The sequence below is a fragment of the Lolium rigidum genome, chromosome 7 (genome assembly GCF_022539505.1).
Source record: "Lolium rigidum isolate FL_2022 chromosome 7, APGP_CSIRO_Lrig_0.1, whole genome shotgun sequence".
In the NCBI taxonomy this organism is placed as follows: Eukaryota; Viridiplantae; Streptophyta; class Magnoliopsida; order Poales; family Poaceae; genus Lolium; species Lolium rigidum.
In genome coordinates, this window is record NC_061514.1 from 30,719,199 (window position 1) to 30,746,338 (window position 27,140).

The following is a 27,140-nucleotide window of genomic DNA, read 5'->3' on the forward strand; positions in this document are numbered from 1 at the left end:
TCTGTATGCGTTGGGGGACGCTTTGGGGGACGCGGCTGAAGATGCTCTAAACATGTTGTCCATATGTTGTTGTTTCAAAGTAGTTCTATAATGTTTTGTGTTTTTTCTTGTGGTCTTGTTCTCTATATTGTTTTTGGAAACCTCAATGGGTCCAGAAACCACACGTTTCTCTGGATCATCATAGTGTACTTCCACATGTCCACTTAGAGGAAAGTGTTTTCATAATTGGTGACCCTCGGAACCATAATCTGATATACGACGTAAATCCGGATGATTGATGGAAGAAACGCCATACATATCACATACCTCTCGCTCCCACCCACTACCTCACGTCCCAGTATTGCCGGCAGTTTTCTTACGGCACTTTACAAATATGCCACCGATGCTAGTAATTAGTGGCACTTTTTAGTTAGTGCCTCAAATTACTATCTAACTACAGGCATTTTTAGAAGGTGCCATCAAAGTTTCGTTATTACTGGTATTTTGCAAAGTGCCGGCATTATTTTTGCGGTAGTTTTGGAAAGTGCCTGTAATTGTTGCTGATTGCTGGCATTTATCAAAAGTGCCGTCATTTTTCTCTCATAATCGAAGGGCCTAATTGCAAAACTCGTACTGACCTCCCGGCCATGTCTCATTTTCCTCTCCCCTACCATCTGTCTCTCACGTCCTCAGTTCCCCGATGCGCCGCCGCCGCTCGCCCAACGCCGGCTGCATCCGCCGCCTCCATGCACCGAGTGAGCTCGGCTTGGGTCCCTCCACCGGATCCCTACCCCGCCCCGCCGTTCCGCCCCTGAGCGCGACGCCGCGGCTAACCCTAGCCATGGGGTTCGGCAGGGTCGCCGCCGCAATTACCTCGCCGCCGCGCCTCCTGCTTCTCCTTTGCCGAGCGACTTGGCGCCGACCGCGACGAGCCCTCGCACGACGCCCTCCTCCTGTCCCGCGCGGAGGGCCCATGCTTCACCCCGCCGTGGCCGCCCTCGAGGACCGCAGCATCGCCCGGGACCACGACATCCAGGGCTTCCCCGTCGACATCAATCGGTCCGCATGGAGCATCGTCGACTAGACCACCTCGAGGCCGAGGCCCGCACCGTCACCGGCGCCGCGCTTCTTAAAGTCAAGGCTACGCGATGCTGCTGGGCGTGGAGAGGCGGCGCAAGGACGCCGACACCGGGAACGACGACGTCGGGGAGCAGAAGGAGGAGTACGGCGCGGTGCCCATGGCCTCCGTCAGATCCAACTCCGACGCGCACAGTGAGCATCTCCATTTCCCATCCCTCCCCCATTGCTGCCGATGCCCGCCTGCATTGCTCGATTTGGGCCATTTTGTCTCTGAATTTTGGGTCCCATTTCGCTGTACCTGCAATGATGATTTATTACTACGCATTCTTCATCTCTGGCTGTTGAGCCTGAGATTGGTGCTCTGCTTTGTAAATGAGCAAACATACAGTGTTTTTCGTGCTTGAATTAGTTGCATGAGATGTCGATTAAGCTGAATTAAGATTGATAGACAAGTTGTTGCCTGAAACTTGAGCTTCTCTCTTCCTTTCGGAGTGTGAAAACTGGGGCATTGTTTTGATGCAGGAGGAGACACCATATCCGAAGAATACAAGGACGTGGACATGGTGAGCACCATGTCAGGATCATCGTCCTCATTAGATACCGGCAGAGGACACCGATCGCGAGACGCCCACTCTATGGGCTCGAGGTTCAGGCTGCCCGAGGAGGACTCGTGTGACTCCTAGAGCGTGGCATCCAACTTTGAGTTCCACAAGGAGCGAGGGGCCTCCGCTCGGTCGGCGCCAGCAGCGGCGGTTCCGCCGTTCTCGAAGCACCCACCCTCGAAGTGGGACGATGCCTAGAAATGGATCGTCGGCCCGACGACGAACCGTCCTAGTAGGGCCAGCAATGGAGCTTTCCCGAGGAAGATGGAGAAGAGTGGTTTTGGTGGTGGGAGGCTGCCGGCAACAAAGGTTGTGCTGGAGGCAACAAAGGTTGTGCTACTGTTAAGGAGTTTTCTTTGTCACTTTCAACAGTTTGGTTAATGTCCAAGCTTCATTCCTTAGCCTTAAGTACTCTGAGGAGGTACATGGAACTCCTCCTTCAGTTCAGACCTGACATGCCCAACAAATTATTGAACTCTGATTTTCATATGTTGTTCAACCTTTACTCTACCCACTACAGTTTTAATGTTTCCTCAACATTCATTTAGGCCTCTTTCCTGTCTCACCATTTGAAATGATGACAGAAACTCAGCGTATATTGGATATTTAAAAAATTGTGTACAGTAGCACTAGAGCTTGATTTTACCCAGATTAGTATGTCATAATATAATTTATTGGGCTTCTTCTTGGGCTATGTACGGTTGCTTTGGTTAATCAGAAGTCCAAAAGTGAAGTATAACCTAATGGAACTACAACAAATGAACTTTGGTAAATACCTTGCCACTACATTTTTCTATTAGTGTGTTTATTATAGTAGGGCCGTCTTTTCCAGCTGGTTTTTTAATTCATGCACCAAGGTAATCACTATTTGTTTCAATGGAACTTGCAGGTTCTACATTTTCCCGCAAAGTGATCCCACACGACATAATTGTCAAGCTAGGCCTCACTATTTATTCAGAAGGATTACATGATATGCCTATTTAATCACCGTAATAGATTTTTCCTATGAAAATTCGTGTCCCCGTCCATGAAAGACAGAGGAGATGTCTTCTTTATAGTAGGTTGACAGTATAGTTGACAAGCTGACAAACATTTAATGTCCTGGAAGTTGCAGACTAGAGATGATTCCTTTTTATGCTTGTTTTTGTCTACTTGTACTGGAGATAGAGAATTGGGCCATAGTATCTTTCCTGTGAAATGAAATGCTTATGCCATGAAAAATTAAACTCAAAATCATTTGATGTTTGTTGGTTAACATGCATTTGATTCCTTCTTCCTTTTTCATCTAATCCCACCATACCACCTTTTCTTCTTCTTAGGGTTCTCTTGAATCCGTTTCAATTGGTGAAATAAAACTAAGTTTCCACATGAGTGTTGTTTGCTTGTTTTTAATTTCTGTATGATATTAACATCTAGTGTGTTTAGAATTGTGTAGACAGTAACATAAGTGTGTTCCTGTTTACAGACGGATCTTCTCAAACCAAAGGTAGGATTGAGAAGAAAAGTCCTTATTTGCAGGAGCTACAAGACCAAGTAAGGATTGACTTTCCTGTTTTTTCTTTAGTTGTTTCAAATGAAATATATGAGATGTTTCTTGTGTTGGTTAATAGGATAGTTTAGTTTTCAGATCACATGAAGCTTACTAGTAGCTCCATGGAGGCGGAGGGGGCGACGACGGGAAGGGAGATCTCCTCGGTGTTCCTCTTCGGGCAGAAGACGGCGATGTCCTCCGCCTGCTCCTCGAGTGGCAGTGCCGGAGTGGGAGACGGCTAAGGTGCTCCCCGACCTGGCTCTGTTCCTCGCCCAGGTCGTGCCATTCTACCCAGATTGCCTCCGCCCTCAGTCTCCCATTCCTCTCCAACTCTCACCGTCCCCGCCTCTCCCGCCGCGGCGAGGATCCATGGCGACCGGCGCCGCCGCCGGGCGGGCGTCGGTGCGGCCCGTCGACAGGAACGGCGCGGCGCCACGCGGCAGCGCGCGCTCCAAGTCGGTCTCGCCGCGGCGGCCGCCATCCCCCACCCGAGCGCGCCCCGCCGCCGCCGACCACGACGGCGCCGCTGGTATGTCGGCTCCTTCCTCTCCCGCGAATGTATCGGATGACGCCCCGCCCTTGGGCGCTCTTCCTGTTTTGGGGTTTCTCCGGGAATTTTATTGCGGCATGCTGGAAGCGGCAGTAGAGTTCTGCTGCTAGAAAGGGGATATTTTCTAGTAACCGGAATGCCATAGGTTAGACGCGCACCGCATCAGTGGCAGCTCGATGATACTACTAATTAATCGCTGTTACCTGAATATATTTGCATATATTACCGTTAGGCTGTCAATCCGTGTTCTTCAGTTACATCATGATACCCTTTTTTTTGCGAATTAGTTACATCATGATAACTGGCGCATTACTGTTCTTATTACTACCATTTACAATTTCTAGATCGTTTTCGGAATTGATAAAGGGTGCGCTTCTCAGATGTGTGCAGAGTAAGGGTCGCGGGGAGGATCCGGCCGAAGAACTCCGATGAACTAGCTCATGGCGCCGACTTCGATAATATTGTGGAGTTGCAGCCTGAGGTTAGTATGTCCGGCCTATTTTACTCGCTGAGCCCGTGCTTCTTTATTAGCATCACCGACATCATGGATTAAAGTTCTTTTGAAATTTTTGCTCGCTATTGCAAGTACATTGTATATGATTGGTGGATTTTGCAGATCATTGTTACTCCATGGTTGAGAGGAGAGATTCCTGTTGCATAGTTAGCACTATATTATAATAGATCACATGATTAGTCCACCTACAAAAGTGATGCCATAAACTTGTTAATTTGGTATATGTAAAGTGAGTTATCTGAATTTGTGAAAAATCTCTCTGCTGTTTGCTAAGAAATTTAACTGTAGCTTTACGGGCTTGGCTAGTCGATTCTATGTAGTTCCCTTTTGTTTGAGATTTTGGAATGTAGACAGAGGCACGCTGATGATAGCTGAGTCCGCACGCTGATGAAATTATATCTCGTATTAGTGATAATGTTTTTTCTTTCTTTTATCCGCAAGTTCTGTTTGTTCTGGGTGGCAGGGAAGGGTGGGGATGACGCTCTCCAAGTGCTGGATCTGAAGGCCGGAGGTTGAGGTAATGCCCCAGTATTATTATTTTGTGGATCGGCTCCACCAACGCCTCACCAAGGCGAAGATATTCGAGGAGTACACAATTCCTTGATTATTGGCAGTAGTGCTCCAAATTTCTATATGTGGTACTTTATACGGTAATATTAGCTTGCTGTTATGCATGGCTAGCTCACAATACATTTAGTTGAGCATATGCAACAGGAGTATCGTACTACAAGTTGATTGCTGCATTGAACTAAGCCCTTGCTGAATATATGTATTAGTGATGTAAAATGTTATCTAGCCATTATTTGCATTAGAAATTAGAAAATATATTTATGTAGCCTTTCAAAGGTTTATGAACTGCCGAGTGATGTGCTCTTTTTTTGTTCTTATTATTTCTTGGTGAATGTTAACTAATGGACTGCTAAGTATGTAGGAAAAAAAGACAAAACACCAGTTCTGTATTTCATTGCCTGTTCTAAGCTGCTAAGTTTTTGTGTTGTTGCCACTTAGGTACATGGTTGTTGAAGAACATAGGTAGTGCATCCTAATATATTGGTTTTTACAAAAAATACGTTTTTGGTATATCCTCTTAGTTAGATAGTACATCATACTGACTTGGAGGTCCTTCATCCAGTGCCACACACATATTGAAATCCGGCCGGGGCCATATCATAACACACTCCCATAAATTTTAGAAGTTTACCATATATATCAGTATCTGGTTCAAAACAGTAAACTTACTCTTAGAAGTTTGCTGCTCATCACTTTCTCGTGTTCCCATGTAGAATGTTGAATTAGCTCTTATTCCCTATTAACTGACTCTGATTTATTACAACTTTTTACTAAATCAGAATCAATTAATAGGGAACACAGGGAGTACTTGCTTGCTTATATCACACCCTTTTCATGCTACCCCCTACAAAAAAAGATTGGCAATTGAAATTCTTTGGACAGTTAATCAATAGTTGACAAAAAACATTCAACCTGCTGTCGACGATGTCCAGTCTTATTCACTTGCATTTCTTTTCACATTTAATGACATGACACTTTCCTTTGAATCTTTTACTAGTTCATTGCTCTCTGATCTGCTTATATTTTGATTAGTTTTTATTTAACCTTTTGTTGTGTAGAATAAGATTGTATAGGGAGAACTATTCTTAGAGGCTGCACTTGGTTTATATTATGGAAAAGTAAACAAACCTGACAGGCTAAAGGTGATCATTGTATTGCTTACTGCTTAGGGACATGTTACGGTTACACAATCAAACATGAATTGGATTTATTGTGTTCTCAGCTACTCCACTTACCTCTAATTCGGAACATACATTCTGTAGGCTCTTTTACTTCTTGCACGCTCCATTGAGGCAGATTCAAGCACAGTTATTCTGTGGGTGTTTTATCTTCATATTTACTATCAAAAGGATGAAGGACTTGAAACATTTTCAGTGAACTGCAGGAGGGTGGGTGGAGGGCGGAGGGCGCGCTCACCGGTGCTCTGGCATCATGCTCGACGATGAAGAGGGCTTGGTGTCGGGGACGTGAACCTGGCTGTGGCGCGGATGCATGGCGCAGCTGGCGCAACTTCCTCTGGCCGCACGACGAGGCATCTGGCCGCGCAGTGAGGCAGGGCCCAAACTCCATGACAACTTTCTTCCTCGGCGGCAGATGAACCCTGTTGTTCATGATGAGGAGATCAACCCTGTTGTGTATTTTATCTAATGGTTTCAAACCATGTTGTTCATGATGTGGAGATGAACCCTGTTGGTCATGTAAGTTAGATGCCTGGATTGTGAATCCTTGAATGTTTCAAAATGTTGGTTTCAAACCTAGATTGCTTGGAAATATTGGTTTTAAACATTGCTTGACTTCTTGAGTGTGATGTATGCTTGATTGTAGATTGCTTGAATGTTTGCAGGCAGTATAGCAACCTTAAAAATGCCTAAGAAAATAATCAGCGGCACCAGAATTAAAAGCCTAAAAAATTAATTGTAGGCATCCTTTAAAAGTGCCGGCAAATACTTTAGATGGTATCCCTAGAAAAGTGCCAGTAAAAATATTTCGTGACATTTTTCGAAAAGTGCCGGCAAAAAGATTCTATGGCATTTTCGGAAAGTGCCAACAAAAAGATTCCATGGCATCTTTCAAAAGTGCCGGCAATACTAACTAGCGGCATTTTTGGAAGTGCCTTAAAATATAATTAACGGCACTTTTCTAAAAATGCCGGCAAAGACCTACCTCGACTGGAATAAACGCAGCACTTTTTTTTGTGCCTTGAAAAATCTTTGCCGGCACTTTTTGTGCTTTTGCCGGCTCTTTTTTGTGCCGGCAAACTGGGTACCTGACGCAGTGACCGGCTGGTGATGAGTCCATGTTTGAAGCATATTTACCTCTTGTTTTTGGATGAGTAGACATAGGATTTTGCTACATATATTATAGTAAACATTAATTCGGATGACCAACTATAGTAAACATTAATTCAAATTTAACATTTCTACAGGGAGAAGAACAATCGCTACATATATTACGGAGGAAGCATTATTTTCCTTGCACAATTGCAACATATATTACACAGTCCCTTGGGAATTTTATTCCCTTTTATGTTTTAGTTTTTTTTGCAGGGAGCAGTGTGTTGCCTAAGTCCGAGCGCGCGCCAATATGGAGGTAAAGTCAGATAATATGGTTGAGTAGCATATTTTGATCCCAAAGGGGATACAAATACAATACAGCACACACGAACACGGTGCGAACACCTTTTTTTGCTAGGGGTTATCGGGCGGACAGAACGGCAAGGTGGAAAATGAAAAGTAAATAAAACTGAAAAAGGGATAATGACAACATGCAGATAGAGGCCCACATCGTGGGCGGGTGGCCAACTCGTCGTCTCCGTCAGAGACGTCAATCGATGCACACCTCCTTGCCTTTGCCCTTCACGTCTGCGGCCAGCTTCGACGACTGCCCTCCCTTGAACGGTGGCTCGTCGTGGTCTGGGACGTCCCCCACTGCTGCCAGGTAGTCGTCTATGTCCTGGTTCAGCTTCATGTTTTCCTCCAAACGCTGCCTCTTTGCTTGCGCCTCCCTTTCCGTGCGGATGGAGTCGCGAACCGCAAGCTTGTAGTCCTCGTCGAAGGCTTCGTCTTCATCTACCTCGTCCGGCAGCGGGTAGTCAGAACCCTCGTTGGAGTCCGAAAACTCCACTCGGGTTTCCTCCGGGATGCCGGCGTAGGGAAAGGCGTGCGCCTCGCGCATCGCCTGCAACCCGCCAGCCGCCCGTGGGGGCGACGGTGACCGTGGCGAGTGCGGCGGGGATGGTGTCAGCGGGGTGTAGGTAGGGGAGTCTGGAGGCGTGGAGGTGGGTGATGAGGCATGGAGCGGCGACGCAGCAGGCAAGGCAGCGGCCGCTGGGACTGGTGATGCAGGGGGCATGGTGTTCCGGGTCCGGCGTGGGCTGGGGCTGGGGCTGACGGAGGGTAGGCGGCGAACCATGCGCCTCCTCTGGGCATTGCCCGAGCGGACGCCGAGGCGATTGTTTCTCATGTTTGAGTTGATGAATTCACCCAAGACACTACGCGTCAATATATAGCTAGCCATGCTGGTGCTCCCTGAGCATTGGTGGGTTCCTCTCGCCCACCAATCACACTGAGCCACCTCCTCAGGCATCCCAACGTATTCCCTTGTACAGGTCCTTTTCCTTCTCTTACTGCTAGCTGTCCTATCTTTGTTCCCACCACAATCACTTTTCTCTCATATCTTAGCCCACCCAGGTGGTTCGTGATGACAGCAATAACTGTCTGGTTGTCGTGGTAATTTTAAACAGGTTTAATTTGTACTAGTACAGTTTTTTTATCACCTTTCAAAAATCACATCGGTTTGAAAATATGTTGAATAATATTGCAATGAAATATCCCGGCCAGCAATTTTCCCAGTTTTCGTAGATATTATATTTAGCACTCACATATATTGAAACTACTAGGTGAACTCCTGTAGGTTGCAACGGTCCTTTCAAAATGTCCATACCATTCAACTTCGCACGTCCATGATCAGCAAAAGTGAAAACTAAAGTGTATCAAAGTAAATACATACATGGGGAGAAAAAAAGATCCAAACAAACCAACGGAGGCTCGGAATATATTCAGAAGAACCATCTTTTTTTCTCTGAGGTTCAAAAAAATGTTCGCTGATTTCAAAATAATAACGAGGTTTAGAATAATAGTTTATTCATGGATTCAAAAAAATGTCCACCGCTTCCGGTTTCAAAATATATTCACGGGGCTCAAAATATGTTTACGAATTTGAAGAAAACGCATAGAGATTCAAAAATTATTGATGGGTTCGAAAAGATTTTCACAGGGTTAACAAATTTGAATTTCTGAGATTCATGTATGTTACGCAACATACAATTAGGGAAAATTAACATATTTGAATTTTGACTTTTTTTGCAAAATTGCGTCATGTATCTGTAAAACGGGATTTTCTGGTTGCATACGAACTCGAAAAAAAAGTTTAATATATCAACGCGAAATTTGCCATTCGAATTCACTGGGATCCCGGTCAGCCAATTTTTAGATTCTCAAACTACCAAAGGAAGTATGAAAATTTTCAGGTTTTAGGTTTTTTGCAAAAAGAATTAAAAATATTTTTATTTATTTAGGATTAAATTATTACTTTATTATTATTTTATTAAAGTAATTATTTGGAATTCAAACAATAAAAAAATATGACATCGTGAAGGAGAGGCTAATATGATTGATAAAACGGGAAGGAACATGGAAGTTAAACATGGTAGTGCTGAAGTAGTGCGAGGATGGGTGACCAAGCGAGAAATTTGGCCACGAGTAAGTAATTTGACTATATATTAAGTGAAGTTAGGGACTAAACTTATCAAATAACTGAAATACTAGAAATAATGAAAAATAGAAAAAAAGATGGAGTGAAAAAGAATTCGCAAAACAATTGGATAAAAAGACGAAATAGTCTTTAGTCCTGATTGGCGTTACAAATCGGTACTAAAGGTCCACCACCCGGCGTGCGCCCGCAGCCCTGCAACCGGAACTAAAGCAGGGGCATCTAGTTCCGCATTGATTATAGCTAGGCTAAATGAGAATTAGCCTAATTCTCAGTAGATCCACGTGTTAGACCGCTCGAGGCACGGAAGTTGCGTCCACGCCCGCGTCATCGGCCGCGTTGCCCCGTCCAAGTCTGCATGCACGCTGTCCCCGCCTGGACACCCGCGCGTACGTGCACAGTTACCATTGCCACTTGCTGCTCTCCACGTCGATAACATCTTTTGCAGTTGCGCGGCCAACCAACACTAAGAGCATCTCCACCGGCGTCCTCGAAAACGGGCTCGTACCGGCGATTTTTGGAGCCCAATAGAAGCGCTGGCAACTCCGTGCCGTGTCGGTCCCTTCGCCAAGATCGCGAATCGGGCGCGCCGGCGCCCGCGAGGCTGAAAATTTTGGGCGTGGGAGCCGCACTGTCGGCCACACAACAACAAAATATATATCTGCCCCCCAAAACCCCGTCCCCTCAGTCGCTCATTTCTCCCGCCAGCCGCTCAATCTCTCATCCAGCCTCCAACCCGAAAAACCCTCGTCGTCGTGCCATGTCACCGAAGAGAAGGGCTCCGGCGAAGGCAGCGAAGCCGCCGCTGAAGACGCGTACCGTCGCGCCGAAGGAGAAGCCGGCGACCATGTGGCAGGAGGACCGGAAATGGAACGCCGCGCCTTCGTCACGGCCGACCGCAGGAGGCGCCGCATCACCGCCCTCGACGCAGCGAAAGCGGTGGCCTCTGGAGAAGCGTGCCCAAGCTTGGGCGGCGGCCTGAACAGCATCTCGAGCTCCCCGTCGTCGCCGGGTTACTACACGAGGTACACCGCGGACGTGCCATCGATCTCGCAGATGCGGCTATCGCAGATGGACGGCCGCGCCCGCTACTCCCCCGAGTTCGGGGACAACGACATGACCGTCGACAACAACGCCCTGTTCTCGCCGGATTCAACGGCTCGGGGCAGCGGCGCCTTCCGCTTCCCCAACCTGAACGATTCGCCTGACCTGCGCCGTAGCCACGTGACGGACGGCACCGGCCTTCCCCGCGACATCTTCCCCAACGACGGCAGGCGCACCCAGAAGGTGTTCGGCAGCGGGTCCGGTGTGTCGATGGGCCATGACGAGGTTCGTTTCCTTTCTTTCTATGTGTTGTGTGCATCGTAGACACCGACGACGACTGAAAGTTTGTAACTTTATGCCTAGTTTGCCGGCGAGGAGGAGATCCTTAACGGCATCATACGCGGCCATGCCTACGAACCCCCGGTCGACGACTATGAAGAAGAGGCCGACGAGGACGAAGGTGAGGAGGAAGTCCAGGGAGGAGCTGATCGACGCCGAGACCGGCGCGAGCGTGAGGAGGACGCGCGAGTGATGCGTGTAGTTGACACGTCCGTTGGGAACCCCAAGAGGAAGGTGTGATGCGCACAGTAGCAAGTTTCCCTCAGTAAGAAACCAAGGTTTAATCGAACCAGTAGGAGTCAAGAAGCACGTTGAAGGTTGATGGCGGAGGAGTGTAGTGCGGCGCAACACCAGGAATTCCGGCGCCAACGTGGAACATGCACAACACAATCACAGAACTTTGCCCCAACGTAACAGCGAGGTTGTCAATCTCACCGGCTTGCTGTAAACAAAGGATTAGATGTATAGTGTGGATGATGATGGTTGTTTGCGAAGAACATTAAAGAACAATTGCAGTAGATTGTATTTCAGATGTAAAGAATAGGACCGGGGTCCACAGATCACTAGCGGTGTCTCTCCCATAAGATAGCAGATTGATGACCCACAAGTATAGGGGATCGCAACAGTCTTCGAGGGAAGTATTACCCAATTTATTGATTCGACACAAGGGGAGACAAAGAATACTTGAAAGCCTTAACAGCGGAGTTGTCAATTCAGCTGCACCCGGAAACGAGACTTGCTCGCAAGAGTTTATCGATAGTAACAGTTTTATAGCAGTAGCGATAGTGAAATAACAGACGACGAGTAACAAAGACAGCGGTAGTGATTTTAGTAAACAGCAGGATTAAAATACCGTAGGCACGGGGACGGATGACGGGCATTGCATGGATGAGAGAAACTCATGTAACAATCATAGCGGGGCATTTGCGGATAATAATAAAACGGTATCCAAGTACTAATCAATCAATAGGCATGTGTTCCAATTATAGTCGTACGTGCTCGCAATGAGAAACTTGCACAACATCTTTTGTCCTACCAGCCGGTGGCAGCCGGGCCTCAAGGGAAACTACTGGATATTAAGGTACTCCTTTTAATAGAGTACCGGAGCAAAGCATTAACACTCCGTGAACACATGTGATCCTCACATCACTACCATCCCTCCGGTTGTCCCGATTTCGTCACTTCGGGGCCATTGGTTCCGGACAGCGACATGTGTATACAACTTGCAGGTAAGATCATAAACAACGAATATCTTCATGAATCAATAACATGTTCAGATCTGAGATCATGGCACTCGGGCCCTAGTGACAAGCATTAAGCATAACAAGTTGCAACAATATCATAAAAGTACCATCTACGGACACTAGGCACTATGCCCTAACAATCTTATGCTATTACATGACCAATCTCATCCAATCCCTACCATCCCCTTCAGCCTACAGCGGGGGAATTACTCACACATGGATGGGGGAAACATTGCTGGTTGAATGAGAGGCGTTGGCGGTGATGGCGGTGATGATCTCCTCCAATTCCCCGTCCCGGCGGAGTGCCAGAACGGAGACTTCTGGCTCCTGCGACGGAGTTTCGCGATGTGGCGGCGTTACGGAGGGTTTCGGCGACTTCGACTTCTCTCCGGGCGTTTTTAGGTCGAGGCGAATAAGTAGTCCGAAGGGGGCGTCGGAGGCCGGCCGAGGGGCCACACCACCTGGCCGCGCGGGCCCCCCGGGCCGCGCCGCCAGGTGGTGTGGGGCCCTCGGGCCTCCACTTCAATTGCCCTTCCGGCTCCTTTAGTTTCCTGGGAAAATAGGGCCTTCGCATAAATTCCGAGGTTTTTCCCGAAAGGTGGATTTACTGCACAAAAACGAGACACCAGAGCAATTCTGCTGAAAACAGCGTTAGTACGTGTTAGTTGCATCCAAAATACACAAATTAGAGGCCAAACAATAGCAAAAGTGTTCGGGAAAGTAGATACGTTTTGGACGTATCAACTCCCCCCAAGCTTAGCTTATTGCTTGTCCTCAAGCAATTCAGTTAACAAGTGAGCGATAAAAGAACTTTCACGAACACATTTGCTCATATGATGTATATATTCTCATGATATGGCTAATACTTGAGCGGTTCATAATGAGACACATGCAAATAAGATCATCTAACAGACTATGTCAATCATGGAGAGGTACCAACAATTAATAATAAGCATCATGAATCATGTATATAAGCAGGATTGCAATGTTCATAAGAGAGCATGATAAAGTGGTATCTCGCTTGCCTGTATTTGATTGGCAAAACATAAATGCCCGGGCACCTTTGAAGTTCATAGAAAGACTAGAAGTAGTGATTGTCAAAAGATAAATGCATCAAAGTTATACCACAATCAATCATATTTTGAGACAAGCATATTATACTAAGAATGACAGTTGTGCTCTCAAGAAAGTGCTCAAAGAAATAATGGAGACACAACATAAAAGTAAAAGATTGACCCTTCGCAGAGGGAAGCAGGGATCAACATGCGCTAGAGCTTTTCATTTGTAAATCAGGAGTAAAATTATTTTGAGAGGTGTTTGTTGTTGTCAACGAATGGTAATGGGTTCACCAACTACCTCGCCAATCGGACTTTCAAGAGCGGCTCCCATGAATTATTGCATATTTATGTGGCACTCCTTCCAACCTTTCTTACACAAACCATGGCTAACCGAATCCTCGGGTGCCCGCCAACAATCTCATACCATGAAGGAGTGCCTTTTTATTTTAGTTTTATTATGATGATGACACTCCCCCCAACCTTTGCTTACACAAGCCATGGCTAACCGAATCCTTCGGGTGCCGTCCAACAATCACAAACCATGGAGGAGTGTCTATTTAAGTTTAATTAATTCGGACTCGGGAATCCCATTGCCAGCTCTTTTTGCAAAATTATTGGATAAGCGGATGTGCCACTATTCCATATGAGAGTCCGTCAAAAGTAAATGACAAGGTTGAAAGCTAAACACCACATACTTCCTCATGAGCTATGAAACATTAACACAAATTAAGAAGCATTTTGAAGATTTTAAAGGTAGCGCATGAGAATTTACTTGGAATGGTTTGAAATGCCATGAATAGGTATTTATGGTGGACACTCCGGAATAACTTGGTTTTCATGTGTTTGGAGGCACGAGCAGCGTTCCCGCTCAGTACAAGTGAAGGCTAGCAAAAGACTAGGGAGCGACAAATCAAGAGAGCAGTAACTGTCATAATCATGCTTGCGGCAAAATAAATTAATTGAGGCATAAAAGTGATACAAGAACTCTGAAGCAATATAGATCATCGAGGCTTAATTGACTTTTTGTTCAGTCATATGCATGCGTGAGCATGTGCCAAGTCGATATAAATGAATTATTCAGAGGAGGATACCACAATGCCATACTTACTTATGAATAAAACAATGCAAGCAAACATCCATGACATGCTACTCATATTAATAAATTGGAGCTAAACATGAGAGATCATGAACTACAAGACTTTCTTAAATAACATATATCTCACATGAACCAACTAAGCATGCTCACATGGATGAGTATATGTACAGAAATGAAAACAAATAGAGTTCATACCAGCCTCTCACCACAATCAGATTGTCGTAGATCGTCATTATTGCTTTTTCACTTGTGTAGCTTGGATAATATGAAATGAAAACCACGCTCCAGCCACCGAAGACCATTGAACTCATAATGAACTTTACAAACCAAAGAAGAACAGCAAATATTTTTGGTGTTTTCGAATTTGAGAACAAGAACAAAAGGAATCAAGCAAACAAAGCAAAATCTTTTTGGGTTTTCTTATAGCAAACTAGCAATAGCAAATAAAGCGAAACAAATGCAAGAAACCAAAGCAAACAAATGATGAAGAGAAACAACAGAAATATTTTTGGCCTTTTTGTGTTTTGGAAAAGAAACAAAGAAGAAACAAAAAATAACAAACTAAAAGAAACACAGAAAAGCAAGATGGCAGAAATCTGCCAAAACCTGACAGCAGTACAGAAATCGATTTTTACAAAAATCTTACGTTGCTCAGTTCAAAAAGTGTTCAACTAATGAAAGTTAGATAACAACCTGGGGAACATGCACAAAAATTTGCAACTCAAAATACTGTTCTGGCTGGGCACACGAATTTTTACGGTAACAGCCCAGAATCTGTTTTCAGGCAGCACCTCCCCAAATATCATCTTCCTCTCATTAGAAAATCACTCAAACGAACAAAGCAAGTATGTGCAAGTATCCAGCAATCATAATATGCAAAGAATGAGTGATGCCGGTATACCTCCCCCCAAGCTTAGGCTTTTGGCCTAAGTGGAGTTCAATCCCAACGAGGGTCGTTCCTCGCCGGTGGGTAGTCCATGGAGTAGTCATAGTAAAGCTCCTGCGCAGAAGAAAAGCGTGGAGGCTCCGCATATCCACCATGTTGATGCGAGGAACTTGCTGCATCGGATGATGAGTCGAGGTGCTCCTCGACCTCTATGTCATCTCTTGCATGTTGGCCTCCTCTCTCTATATATGCATCCAGTGCACCTTCTGTGACCGACCAATCTCCCCACTTTCACCTGAGAAACTTCTTCCATCGCAAATCATCTTGTAAAGATCCGAGAGTTCTTGCGGCGATCCCCTTATCTTCTCGCACGACCCCCATTGCGGTATTCTAATTGCTGCACAAAAAGCACTAAATGGCAAGTTGACGAGTTTTATTGTAAATTTTATACTTGGACCGTGGGGTTAGATCGCGACCAATTAAACTTGAAGTCCTGCACAAAAGCCATAGTTAATTTTACATATTGTCTTGGTTCTCCTTCAACAAAGTCACTCAGCCCTGCACGAGAAATTAGAGTTTGAACATCTTCAAATATCCCCGCGCTTCTCATGAAATCCGCGCACGGGTAGTAGGAGGGGTATACTCCCTCTTCACGATTGACTATCATAACTTGTTGGACTTCCAATTCTTGCTGGTTCAAGTGATATGTATTCCATTCCATTTTCTGAAATTTCAACAACCAATATAAAAGTTTGATTTGGTGACATATAATTGAGGGAAACTACCATAGGAACTTGCTAAAGTACTAATCATGCATCAAAACTAGTTTCTACCACTTAGAACAAGCATGCAAGCTCACCAAACATGTTACCTACAGCAGCAAAATATTCAAGATATACTCAACCAAACAAAATTCTACTTGGATGGGTGGAGGAGTCACATACCGAAGAGCAAATGTGCCAAATTTCAGACAGAAATCTGGGCTGAGCAAAGAGATCGAGAAATCTGGAGCTCTGGAGCAAAAATGCGAGAGAGATGAACTTGGTACGAGTTTTTTCGGGAGAGAGAAGGTGCTGGGAGAAAGAGATGGCTAAGTGGGGCAGAGGGGAGCCCACACCACATGGTGGCGCGGCCACCTCCTTGGCCGCGCCGGCCAGTGGTGTGGCGCCCTCTCGGTGCCCCACAGGTCATCCTCTCGGTGCTCCCGAGTGCCTCGTCGAAAAATAGGACCAACGGTATAATTTTCGCGAATTTTTGAAAACTTTGAAAAATGCACATTTTCTGGGTATTAAGTTTATTATTACTGGCCAGGAAAATTTTTGAAATCTCAAATCAACTAAGAAACTTTGCAAATTAAAAGTGCTACAGCAACTAAAACAAGTGGAGAAAGAGAGAAATGTTGTTTACCTCCTCTATGCATATAAAAGGTATTTGTTAACAAGGTTGATCAAGTCTTGCCACCAAATAAATTTTATATAGCATATGAAGAAATAAACCTCAAATCAATCATGTTACCTTGAATTGTATTGATATGGATCCAATAACAAGAGTTTGATATTCTTCTTTGGGCTCATATATAGGACAATCGATGGTTCCCACTTTGATAGTTCTCACATGAGAGATAGTATTAACTCCGCACGCTTTTTCAATCCTCTTGGGGAAATAGACGGTGTGTTCCTTATCATCAACATTGAAAGTAACCTTTCCTTTATTGCAATCAATAACAGCCCCTGCGGTGTTAAGAAAAGGTCTCCCAAGAATAATAGACATATTATCATCTTCAAGCATTTCCAACACAACAAAATCAGTTAATATCAAGCAGTTAGTAGTAACTTGAACAGGGACATTCTCACATATACCAACAGGAATAGCAGTAGATTTATCAGCCATTTGCAAAGATATATCAGTAGGTATCAACTTATCTAAGTAAAGTCTCTTATAAAGAGAAAAGGGCATAACACTAACACCGGCTCCCAAGTCACATAGAGTAGTTTTAACATAATTATTCTTAATAGAACAAGGAATAGTAGGTATACCTGGGTCGCCCAACTTCTTTGGAATTTTGCCATTGAAAGAGTAATTAGCAAGCATAGTAGAAATTTCCTCATTGGGGATTTTCCTTTTGTTAGTAACAATATCTTTCATATACTTTGAATAAGGAGGCAATTTAATAGCATCGATCAAAGGGATTTGCAAGAATAAAGGTTTCATCCAATCACAAAATTTATTATAGTGTTCTTCTTCCTTTGATTTTAGTTTCTTAGCAGGAAAAGGCATTGGCTTTTGCACCCAAGGTTCTCTTTCATTACCATGTTTCTCAGTAATAAAATCTTCTTTAGTATACTTTTTATTTTTAGCATGCTTTTCAGGTTCTTTTTCAACCTCTTCTTTATCAGGAGTATCATTCTTATCATTATCTTTATCATGTTCATTACCACTTTCAGTTTCAGCATCAGAAATAGAAATACTATTAGGATCATTAACAGGTCCAGAGGATTCTACAACATTTTTATGTTTCTTTTTCTTTTTCTTAGAATGAGCTCTAGGTTCAATGCGTTGAGAATCTTGTTCAATTCTTTTGGGATGCCCTTCAGGATATAGAGGATCCTGGGTAGAGACACCACCTCTAGTTGTTACTTCATAAGCTTGTTTTTCTTTAGCATTATTTCCTAACAAGTCATTTTGCACTTTAGTGAGTTGATCAATTTGAGTCTGAATCATTTGAAAATGTTTGACAAGCATCTTAACATCATTGGAGGTTCTCTCCACAATATCATGCAATTGACTAATAGCTTGAGAATTTTCCATTAAATGATTCTCTACTCTCATATTAAAATTTTCTTGCTTAACAATATAATTATCAAACTCATCTAAGCATTGTGCAGGAGGTTTCGAATACGGAATATCTTCCCTAGTAAAGCGTTGAAGCGAGTTTACCTCAATCATGGATGAAGGGGGAATTATCTCACATATATCTTCAATTGGAGGTAGATTCTTCACATCTTCAGATTTAATACCCTTCTCCTTGAGAGACTTCTTGGCTTCCCTCATATCTTCATCATTCAATTTAATTAAACCCCTCTTCTTCACTATTGGCGTTGGAGTTGGTTCAGGAGTATTCCAATCATCATAATTCCGGCCTATTTTAGCCAATAATTCTTCAGCGTCGTCTGGAGTTCTTTTCCTGAAAACACAACCAGCACAACTATCCAGGTATGCCCTAGACTCAATGGTTAGTCCACTATAAAATATATCAAGTAAATCATGCTTTTCTAAATCATGGTCGGGCAAAGCTCTAATAAGAGAGCAAAATCTCGCCCAAGCCTCAAGCAATTTCTCTTCATCTCCCTGATCAAAATTATAAACTCTCTGCAAAGCAGCATGTTGGGCACTAGCAGGAAAATATTTGCGGAAGAAAACAGCAAGTAATTCTTTTGGACTTTTAATAGAACCAGGTGGCAAATTATTATACCAAGTTTTAGCGTCATCCTTTAATGAGAATGGAAAGATTTTAGCAACAAAGTAAGTACGCTTCTTAACATCATCAGAAAACAAGCTACTCAAAGTAGATAACTCAGTCATGTGTTCAACAGCACTTTCTTTTTCGGTACCACAAAAGGTGTTTTCTCAACAATAGCTATATGAGATAGATCAAGCGAAAAATCATAATCTTTATCCCTAATGTTTATAGGAGATGTGGCAAATTTAGGATCAGGAGACAGTTTATATCTAACAGTATGTTCTGCAAGCAACTTTTTAATTTTTTTCTTGCATCAGTAGTAGCATTGCATTTTTCAATAAAATCATCATCAAGTTCCACATAATCTTCATCAAGATCATCACTAGAGTATTCAAGTTCAGGTGAATTAACAGGTGTAGTAGCATCAGGAATTTCAGCATTTTCAGTTTGTCTAGACCTAGCAATGGAAGCATCTAGAAAAGTTCCCAATGAACCACTATCATCAAGCACAGCAGAAATATTATCAATATTATGAGAGTGTTCAGATTCAGCAGATGTACCCGCATGCGAAGCATGTGGCGGTGAAACAAGTTTATCAATCACAGATGGTGAATCAAGTGTAGCGGAGGTACTCAGGATTGTACCTTTTCTTGTAGTGGATGGTAATATGGCGATCTTAGTATCGCGAGGTTTACCCATGATGGAGAATTTGCAGCGAACAATATCAATCCAAGTGAACTTCCAAATAAAGCTATGCTCCCCGGCAACGGCGCCGAGAAAATAGTCTTGATGAACCACAAGTATAGGGGGTCGCAACGAGTCTTCGAGGGAAGTATTACCCAATTTATTGATTCGACACAAGGGGAGACAAAGAATACTTGAAAGCCTTAACAGCGGAGTTGTCAATTCAGCTGCACTGGAAACAGACTTGCTCGCAAGAGTTTATCGATAGTAACAGTTTATAGCAAGTAGCGATAGTGAAATAACAAGCAGCAGAGTAACAAAGACAGCGGTAGTGATTTTAGTAAACAGCAGGATTAAAATATCGTAGGCACGGGGACGGATGACGGGCATTGCATGGATGAGAGAAACTCATGTAACAATCATAGCAGGGCATTTGCAGATAATAATAAAACGGTATCCAAGTACTAATCAATCAAGAGGCATGTGTTCCAATTATAGTCGTACGTGCTCGCAATGAGAAACTTGCACAACATCTTTTGTCCTACCAGCCGGTGGCAGCCGGGCCTCAAGGGAAACTACTGGGATATTAAGGTACTCCTTTTAATAGAGTACCGGAGCAAAGCATTAACACTCCGTGAACACATGTGATCCTCACATCACTACCATCCCCTCCGGTTGTCCCGATTTCGTCACTTCGGGGCCATTGGTTCCGGACGGTGACATGTGTATACAACTTGCAGGTAAGATCATAAACAACGAATATCTTCATGAATCAATAACATGTTCAGATCTGAGATCATGGCACTCGGGCCCTAGTGACAAGCATTAAGCATAACAAGTTGCAACAATATCATAAAAGTACCATCTACGGACACTAGGCACTATGCCCTAACAATCTTATGCTATTACATGACCAATCTCATCCAATCCCTACCATCCCCTTCAGCCTACAGCGGGGGAATTAATCACACATGGATGGGTGAAACATTGCTGGTTGAATGAGAGGCGTTGGCGGTGATGGCGGTGATGATCTCCTCCAATTCCCCGTCCCGGCGGAGTGCCAGAACGGAGACTTCTGGCTCCTGCGACGGAGTTTCGCGATGTGGCGGCGTTCTGGAGGGTTTCTGGTGACTTCGACTTCTCTCCGGGCGTTTTTAGGTCGAGGCGAATAAGTAGTCCGAAGGGGGGCGTCGGAGGCCGGCCGAGGGGGCCACACCACCTGGCCGCGCGGGCCCCCCCTGGGCCGCGCCGCCAGGTGGTGTGGGGCCCTCGGGCCTCCACTTCAATTGCCCTTCTGGCTCCGTTAGTTTCCTGGGAAAATAGGGCCTTCTGCATAAATTCCGAGGTTTTTCCCGAAAGTTGGATTTCTGCACAAAAACGAGACACCAGAGCAATTCTGCTGAAAACAGCGTTAGTCCGTGTTAGTTGCATCCAAAATACACAAATTAGAGGCCAAACAATAGCAAAAGTGTTCGGGAAAGTAGATACGTTTTGGACGTATCACGGATGTTGGGTGAACAAATTACAGTTGGGCAATTGACAAATAAAGAAGGCATAACAATGCACATACATATATCATGATGAGTACTATGAGATTCAATCAGGGCATTACGACAAAGTACATAGACCGCTATCCAGCATGCATCTATGCCTAAAAAGTCCACCTTCAGGTTATCATCCGAACCCCCTCCAGTATTAAGTTGTAAACAACAGACAATTGCATTAAGTATGGTGCGTAATGTAATCAACGCAAATATCCTTAGACAAAGCATCGATGTTTTATCCCTTGTGGCAACAGCACATCCACAACCTTAGAACTTTACGTCACCTGTCCTGCATTTAATGGAGGCATGAACCCACTATCGAGCATAAATACTCCCTCTTGGAGTCACAAGTATCAACTGGCGCGAGCCTCTACTAGCAACAGAGAGCATGCAAGAACATAAATAACATATATGATAGATTGATAATCAACTTGACATAGTATTCAATATTCATCGGATCCCAACAAACACAACATGAAGGATTACAAATAGATGATCTTGATCATGATAGGCAGCTCACAAGATCTAACATGATAGCACAATGGGGAGAAGATGACCATCTAGCTACTCGCTATGGACCCATGGTCCAGGGGTGGACTACTCATACATCGATCCGGGAGGCGATCATGGCGATGAAGAGACCTCCGGAGATGATTCCCTCTCCGGCAGGGTGCCGGAGGCGATCTCCTGAATCCCCGAGATGGGATTGGCGGCGGCGGCGTCTCCGAAAGGTTTTCCGTATCGTGGCTCTCGATCTGGGGGTTTCGCGACGAAGACCTTAAGTAGGCAGAAGGGCAGGTCAGGAGGCGCCACGGGGGCCCCACACAACAGGCCGGCGCGGCCAAGGCCCAGGCCGCGCCGCCCTAGTGTGTGGCCACCTCGTGGCCCCACTTCCTCTCTCCCTCGGACTTATGGAAGCTTCGTGCAAAAATAGGACCCTGGGCGTTGATTTCGTCCAATTCCGAGAATATTTCCTTACTAGGATTTCTGAAACCAAAAACAGCAGAAAACATCAACTGGCTCTTCGGCATCTCGTCAATAGGTTAGTGCCGGAAAATGCATAATAATGACATATAAAGTGTATAAAACATGTGAGTATCATCATAAAAGTAGCATGGAACATAAGAAATTATGGATACGTTTGGGACGTATCAAGCATCCCCAAGCTTAGTTCCTACTCGCCTCGAGTAGGTAAACGATAACAAAGATAATTTCGAAGTGACATGTTATCATAATCTTGATCATACTATTGTAAAGCATATGAGATGAATGCAGCGATTCGAAGCAATGATGAAGATAATGAGTAAACAAATGAATCATATAGCAAAGACTTTTCATGAATAATACTTTCAAGACAAGCATCAATAACACTTGCATAAGAGTTACTCATAAAGCAATAAATTCAAAGTAAAGGCATTGAAGCAACACAAAGGAAGATAAAGTTTCAGCGGTTGCTTTCAACTTCAACATGTATATCTCATGGATAATTGTCAACACAAAGCAATATAACAAGTGCAATAAGTAAACATGTAAGAATCAATGCACACAGTTGATACAAGTGTTTGCTTCTAAGATAGAAGGAATAGGCAAACTGACTCAACAATAAAGTAGAAGATAGGCCCTTCGCAGAGGGAAGCATTGATTACTATATTTGTGCTAGAGCTTTTCATTTTGAAAACAAGAAACAATTTTGTCAACGGTAGTAATAAAGCATATGTGTTATGTATAAGACATCTTATAAGTTGCAAGCCTCATGCATAGTATACTAATAGTGCTCGCACCTTGTCCTAATTAGTTTGGGTTAACACGGATTATCATTGCATAGCATATGTTTCAACCAAGTGTCACAAAGGGGTACCTCTATGCCGCCTGTACAAAGGTCTAAGGAGAAAGCTCGCATTGGATTTCTCGCTTTTGATTATTCTCAACTTAGACATCCATACCGGGACAACATAGACAACGGATAATGGACTCCTCTTTAATGCGTAAGCATTCAACAATGATTATTATTCTCATAAGAGATTGAGGATTAGCTATCCACACTCGAAACTTCCACCATGAATCATGGCTTTAGTTAGCGGCCCAATGTTCTTCTCTAACAGTATGCATACTCAAACCATTTGATTGTGAAAACCGCCCTTACTTCAGACAAGACGAACATGCATAGCAACTCACATGATATTCAACAAAGGTAAAAGAGTTGATGGCGTCCCCGGAAAACATGGTTACCGCTCAACAAGCAACTTACTAAGAAATAAGACACATAAGTACATATTCTTCACCACGATAGTTTTTAAGCTATTTTGTCCCATGAGCTATATATTGCAAAGGCAAAGAATAGAAATTTTAAAGGTAGCACTCAAGTAATTTACTTTGAAATGGCGGAGAAATACCATGTGGTAGGTAGGTATGGTGGACACAAATGGCATGGTTATTGGCTCAAGGATTTGGATGCACGAGAAGAATTCCTCTCAATACAAGGCTAGGCTAGCAAGGTTGTTTGAAGCAAACTCAAGTATATAAAAGGTGCAGCAAAGCTCACATATGAACATATTGTAACTATTATAAGACTTTACATTGTCTCCTTGTTGTTCAAACACCTCAACCAGAAAATATCTAGACTCTAGAGATCAATCATTCAAACCAAATTTTAACAAGCTCTATGTAGTTATTCATTAATGAGTACAAGGTACATGATGCAAGAGCTTAAACAAGATCTATATGAGCACAACAATTGCCAAGTATCACATTTATTCAAGACATTAAACCATTTACCACATGCGGCATTTTCCGTTTCCAACCATATAACAATGAATGAAATAGTTCAACTTTCGCAATGAACATTAAAGATGAAGCTAAGAACATATGTGTTCATACGAAACAGCGGAGCGTGCCTCTCTCCCAAACAAAGAATGCTAGGATCCGATTTATTCAAACAAAACAAAAACAAAAACAAACAGACGCTCCAAGTAAAGGACATAAGATGTGACGGAATAAAAATATAGTTTCACTAGAGGAACCTGATAAGTTGTCGATGAAGAAGGGATGCCTTGGGCATCCCCAAGATTAGACGCTTGAGTCTTCTTAAAATATGCAGGGATGAACCACCGGGGCATCCCCAAGCTTTGAAATTTCACTCTTCTTGATCATATTGTATCATCCTCCTCTCTTGACCCTTGAAAACTTCCTCCACACCAAACTCGAAACAAACTCATTAGAGGATCAGTGCATAATTCATATATTCAGAGGTGACATAATCATTCTTAACACTTCGGACATTGCACAAAGCTACTGAAAGTTAATGGAACAAAGAAATCCATCTAACATAGCAAAACGAGGCAATGCGAAATAAAAGGCAGAATCTGTCAAAACAGAACAGTTCGTAAAGACGAATTTTAAAGTGGCACCAGACTTGCTCAGATGAAAATGCCCAAATTGAATGAAAGTTGCGTACATATCTGAGGATCACGCACGTAAATTGGCAGATTTTTCTGAGCTACCTACAGAGAGGCAGGTCGAAATTCGTGACAGCAAGAAATCTGTGTCTGCGCAGCAATCCAAATATAGTATTGGCTTTACTATCAAAGACTTTACTTGGCACAACAATGCAATAAAGTAAAGATAAGGAGAGGTTGCTACAGTAGTAAACAACTTCCAAGACTCAAATGTAAAATAAAGTGCAGAAGTAAAATAATGGGTTGTCTCCCATAAGCGCTTTTCTTTAACGCCTTTCGGCCTAGGCGCGTGAAAGTGTGTATCAAGTATTATCGAGAGATGAAGCATCAACATAGGTGTTGGGAGTTTTCTCAACTATGAATTTTATCTTATCTATGTGAGTTTCAGAGGCTCCCTTTTCATTATTCTTAGGTTTGCTATCCTCGTCAAACAAATTTTCAGGGACAAGCCAACCATAGTTATTTTCTAGAGCGTCATTCATTCCCAGGAGCTTACAAGGTATTGTTGTCTTAATCTCCCCACCATCATTAATATTATTAGTGTACCTTACTCTCTCCATGTCCATCTTTTCAAGGATACTAACAAAATTGGTATAGGAGCCAAGCATCTTATATTTTATAAAGACCTTTCTAGCCTCTTTTGCTACTCCACCAAATTCTTTTAGAAGGGTTTCTAAGACAAAATCTTTCATTTCCCCTTCCTCCATATCACCGAGTGTGAGAAACATGTGTTGGATTATAGGATTAAGATTAACAAATTTAGTTTCCAACATGTGTACTAAAGAAGCAACAACAATTTCATAAGTAGGAGCAAGTTCTACCAAGTGTCTATCTTCAAAATCTTCAGTGGTACTAACATGGGTGAAAAAATCTTCTATATTATCTCTCCCAATTATAGACCCTCGTCCTACCGGTATGTCTTTCAGAGTGAACTTAGGAGGAAACATGATGAAATAAACTAAAGATAAATAAAGTAAATGCAAGTAACTAATATTTTTTTTTGTGTTTTTGATATATAGAGAACAAGACAGTAAATAAAGTAAAGCTAGCAACTAATTTTTTTGTATTTTTAATATAGAGAGCAAACAAAGCAGTAAATAAAGTAAAGCAAGACAAAAACAAAGTAAAGAGATTGGATGTGGAGACTCCCCTTGCAGCGTGTCTTGATCTCCCCGGCAACGGCGCCAGAAATTTACTTGATGCGTGTAGTTGACACGTCCGTTGGGAACCCCAAGAGGAAGGTGTAATGCGCACAGCAACAAGTTTCCCACAGTAAGAAACCAAGGTTTAATCGAACCAGTAGGAGTCAAGAAGCACGTTGAAGGTTGATGGCGGAGGAGTGTAGTGCGGCGCAACACCAGGGATTCCGGCGCCAACGTGGAACCTGCACAACACAATCACAGAACTTTGCCCCAACGTAACAGTGAGGTTGTCAATCTCACCGGCTTGCTGTAAACAAAGGATTAAACGTATAGTGTGGAAGATGATGATTGTTTGCGAAGAACAGTAAAGAACAATTGCAGTAGATTGTATTTCAGATGTAAAGAATAGGACCGGGGTCCACAGTTCACTAGCGGTGTCTCTCCCATAAGATAGCGGATGTTGGGTGAACAAATTACAGTTGGGCAATTGACAAATAAAGAAGGCATAACAATGCACATACATATACCATGATGAGTACTATGAGATTCAATCGAGGCATTACGACAAAGTACATAGACCGCTATCCGACATGCATCTATGCCTAAAAAGTCCACCTTCGAGTTATCATCCGAACCCCTCCAAGTATTAAGTTGTAAACAACAGACAATTGCATTAAGTATGGTGCGTAATGTAATCAACACAAATATCCTTAGACAAAGCATCGATGTTTTATCCCTAATGGCAACAGCGCATCCACAACCTTAGAACTTTCTGTCACTGTCCCAGATTTAATGGAGGCATAAACCCACTATCGAGCATAAATACTCCCTCTTGGAGTCACAAGTATCAACTTGGCCAGAGCCTCTACTAGCAACGGAGAGCATGCAAGAACATAAATAACATATATGATAGATTGATAATCAACTTGACATAGTATTCAATATTCATCGGATCCCAACAAACACAACATGAAGGGTTACAAATAGATGATCTTGATCATGATAGGCAGCTCACAAGATCTAACATGGTAGCACAATGAGGAGAAGACAACCATCTAGCTACTGCTATGGACCCATAGTCCAGGGGTGAACTACTCACACATTGATCCGGAGGCGATCATGGCGATGAAGAGACCTCCGGGAGATGATTCCCCTCTCCGGCAGGGTGCCGGAGGCGATCTCCTGAATCCCCCGAGATGGGATTGGCGGCAGCGGCGTCTCTGGAAGGTTTTCCGTATCGTGGCTCTCGGTACTGGGGGTTTCGCGACGAAGACTATATGTAGGCGGAAGGGCAGGTCAAGGGGCGTCACGAGGGGCCCACACAACAGGCCGTGTGGCGCCACCTCGTGGCCCCACTTCGTAAGTCCTCCGGTCTTCTGGAAGCTTCGTGGAAAAATAGGCCCCTGGGCGTTGATTTCGTCCAATTCCGAGAATATTTCCTTACTAGAATTTCTGAAACCAAAAACAGCAGAAAACAAGAATCGGCTCTTCGGCATCTCGTCAATAGGTTAGTGCCGGAAAATGCATAAATATGACATATAATGTGTATAAAACATGTGAGTATCATCATAAAAGTAGCATGGAACATAAGA

The 27,140-nt window shown here is 43.6% G+C and overlaps 1 long non-coding RNA gene across 3 annotated transcripts; it reads left to right on the top strand.

Annotated features, from left to right (window-relative positions):
- Positions 1 to 754: 754 nt before the first annotated feature.
- On the top strand, positions 755 to 5,709 carry LOC124675999. Of its 3 annotated transcripts, XR_006993484.1 has the most exons (4): positions 755 to 1,251; positions 1,582 to 2,429; positions 2,551 to 3,194; positions 4,123 to 5,709. It is a non-coding gene; the product is annotated as an uncharacterized LOC124675999 (long non-coding RNA). The 3 variants fall into 3 exon arrangements; XR_006993482.1 differs by having other exon boundaries at positions 1,582 to 3,194; XR_006993483.1 differs by lacking the exon at positions 4,123 to 5,709 and adding an exon at positions 3,282 to 3,653 and having other exon boundaries at positions 1,582 to 3,194.
- Positions 5,710 to 27,140: the final 21,431 nt, after the last annotated feature.